The sequence below is a fragment of the Lactuca serriola genome, chromosome 3 (assembly GCF_051521515.1).
Source record: "Lactuca serriola cultivar US96UC23 chromosome 3, Lser_US96UC23_V15, whole genome shotgun sequence".
Lineage (NCBI taxonomy): Eukaryota > Viridiplantae > Streptophyta > Magnoliopsida > Asterales > Asteraceae > Lactuca > Lactuca serriola.
Window position 1 is genome coordinate 81,494,618 of NC_136410.1, and position 3,471 is coordinate 81,498,088.

At 39.3% G+C, this 3,471-nt stretch overlaps 1 long non-coding RNA gene across 1 annotated transcript; it reads left to right on the plus strand.

The window, feature by feature from the left end:
• Nucleotides 1–1,243: 1,243 nt before the first annotated feature.
• Nucleotides 1,244–2,543, plus strand: LOC145094548 (uncharacterized). The gene is made up of 3 exons (XR_013703412.1): nucleotides 1,244–1,400; nucleotides 1,603–1,671; nucleotides 2,436–2,543. It is a non-coding gene; the product is annotated as an uncharacterized LOC145094548 (long non-coding RNA).
• The last annotated feature ends 928 nt before the right edge of the window (nucleotides 2,544–3,471 follow it).

Below are 3,471 nucleotides of genomic sequence, written 5' to 3' on the forward strand. Positions count from 1 at the left end.
CTAAACTCCTCCTACTATTAAATTTGAGATCGGTCGAGAATTAGCCGACGGAGTCTAAATGAAAGTTGTAGATATTGTTTTTACCTACGCATGGATATAAATAAAATCGAAAACTGAGCTTGTATGCGAGAGTTATGATTTTTCTAAGTTTGAAGGCTAATACACAATAGGGGGTGACGTGGCACCACCAGAATTGGACATGTGGCACCACCAGAAAGCTGCCACATGCCCCAACTTGACGAGTAGGTCCTCCTACTCAGCAAGTCCATCAGTCAGCACCCCTATAAATAGAGGTGTCGGGTTCCCTCTCTAACGCCCGCAAATTCGGGCTAGTCAAATTAGAGGCAATAGGGGTCGAAAACGACTTTTCTACAAATAATTATTTAGATTAAATAATCTTAGCCAATTTGTAGAGTATGTTACAAGGTTTTCGTACATATAAAGAACGCCGAAATCCGAGTTATAACGAAGAAGTTATGACCCGTTGAAGTTTCGCGACGGAAACAACACGATACCGGGAAGCGTAAATAGTGAATTTACGATAGAGCGAGATTTAGCCTTAGCGATCTAAACGAAAGTCGTAGAATATGTTAAACTAAGAACATCGATAAAAAGAACACCCAAATCTGACTTCGTATGAGGAAGTTATGATTTTTCTAAGATTTAGCATAGCAGTGCACAGCCCGAAATCTGAATTTTAGATCGGTCGATTTTTATCTGACGGGATATAAATGAAAGTTGTAGTACTCGTAAATACCAATGCGTGGATATAAAGAACGTCGATAATAGAGCTCGTATGCGAAAGATATGGACGAAGCTTAGTCCCTACTTTTTGAGCGCGACGAATTCGATACAGTTTTGTAAATCCGAGATAGAATGAGAATTAGCCAATGAGGTCTAAATGAGAGTTGAAGATCTCATTAATAGGAACTCAACGGTAAAAATACAGACAAAAACGGAACTCGTATGCGAAAGTTATGGACGAAGCTTAGTCTCTACTTTTCGAGCGCGGCGAATTCGATACAGTTTTGTAAATCCGAGATAGAATGAGAATTAGCTAACGAGGTCTAAATGAAAGTTGAAGATCTCATTAATAGGAACTCAACAGTAAAAAGACAGACAAAAACGGAGCTCGTATGCAAAAGTTACGGACGAAGCTTGGAGACTACTTTACTATACACTTCCTATAAATACAAGGGTGAACTCCTCATATTTTCTTCACACCATAAGCCTTTTTTTCTCTCTCTAACTTCTCTCTAACCTCCCTAAACCCCTCCCAAGTCTAGGGAACCTCCCTATCACGAGAAGAAAGCCCCGGAGCGCCCGACGGCTCCGAGAAGAAAAGCTTTCGGCTCGGAAACGCTGCTCCAGCGAAGCCCGGTTTTTAATAAAAACCCGCTGTAAGTGAGCTACGCCTATAGTATATTTAATATAGATTTTATTTAATTATAGTAACATTGTTAGGACCTTAAAATAATTATTTGGGCTATTATTATGAGTTATATTGAGTGTTATTTAACGCTTATATAATAGTAATAATAGCTAGACTATTAAATTAGTCTCGTCAAGCGTTAGACTAAACTCTAGTGGTAATGATACTAGGTTTCGTCAAGGGATAATTGTTTTAAGAGTAACGAAGTGCTGTCCGAGTGCCGACTCACCACCTTTCAGGTGAGTGCATAGTCCCTTTCATCTTACACATAGATATGAAGTATTTTATAAAAACTGCGTGCTATGTGTGCATATTATCTGAATACTTGCTGTCTATGCTGGTTGAACGTTTTATACATGTTTTAAAGGACTTAAACTGTATACGTATCTTATATATACGAAAATGTTGGGTATGAGATGGGTAGATGAATGATGAGAGATAGAAGATGACGTGAGTATACATTGGCAGCTATAGACTTAGTGCCTATGGGACAAACACCGGTAGCTATGACTTAGTACCTTTTAGACGTTGGTAGCTATGGATTTAGTACCTGTTGGAAATTGGTAGCTATGGACTTAGTACCTATTAGTTAGACGCTGGTAGCTAAGGATTTAGTACCTGTAGGAATTGGTAGCTATGGACTTAGTACCTGTTGAACATTGGTAGCTATGGACTTAGTACCTATTAGATAAAGTCTGGTAGCTATGGATTTAGTACCCGATGAATAGACTATAGCAGCTATGGAATTAGTGCTTTATGAACGAACATTGGCAGCTATGGATTTAGTGCCAGTCCCATAACCCTGGCAGTAAGGGACTTCGGAATAAACGAATGCAGGATAGATGACTCTTAGGTTAAATCCTTAAAGAGTAAAGAAGATAATTGGGATGGGTAATTGGGTTGATTGTTTGATTGGACATAATAATTATATTATTGTGGGTTGAAAACCCTATGTACTCACCAGATTTCCCAACCTGACCCACTCAGTTTATGTATATCACAGGTGACGAAGTGAAGTGACATTACACTGAGAGATTTAAAAGAGATGTAGATCACTATTATAAATCATTGTAAGATCTGTTTATGCTTATGTTTCGGTATTAACGATGACATCCCAAACATTTTAAAATGAAATAAATACGTTTCTTCGAAAATGTTTTAATAACGTATTTACCATGTTTTTCTGGGAACAAATTCCGCAACCTTTTTATAAAATGAAGTACTCTGATTTTTATAAAGCATAAACAAAATCGGTCTTTTCTGGCCGTGATTTTGGGGATGTCACAGTTGGTATCAGAGCATTAGTTTAAGCGAACTAGGAATATGGATTTATTTCTAGACTTAAACTTAGAATGCTAAGCGATGATTGTGAGGTGTGAGCACTAGCTTATTTTAGTAATTGTGCCTAAAATGTTTTTATGTGCTAAATGCTTTGTGCATGATATGTTGTTAATTGTTCGGATCTATGGTCTGTTGCCGACCGGATCTGGAAACCTTATGTGTTTAGGATTCTAAACGTACGACTACGGTATTAGAACTAGCATGTAAACGTTTCGGAGTGATAAGGATGATTTAAACGTCAAGTAAAGGTCTAAATTCACCTTATTCGGTGTATAGATCGAGATGGTAAGGACCCATAGCGGAAACGTAAATGCAAATGGGAACAGGAACCAACCCCCAGTGGTTCAGCAAATACCTGTTGTAGAAGAAGTTGCGCCTGAGCCAGTCACCATGGCTGGAGTTCAAGCCATGATTCGGGCTATGTTGGCTGAACAAAAGGGAAGAAATGAGACGGATGTTGAATAGGGACGAACCTACTATGCCTATTGAGCAACCCGAACTGATTCCCGAGCAATCTGAGGAAGGGAACTACAGCCGCCAAGTGAGTCAAGTTGGGACTCAATGTGAGCAAAGGGATGGCCCAGAAGGGAGAAACAACAAGGATGGGCGGATGTACAAGAATTTCTTGGGTGCGAAACCACCAAGCCTCTCAGGAAGCCCAAAGCCGGTTAAGATTATGGATTGGATCTCTGAGATGG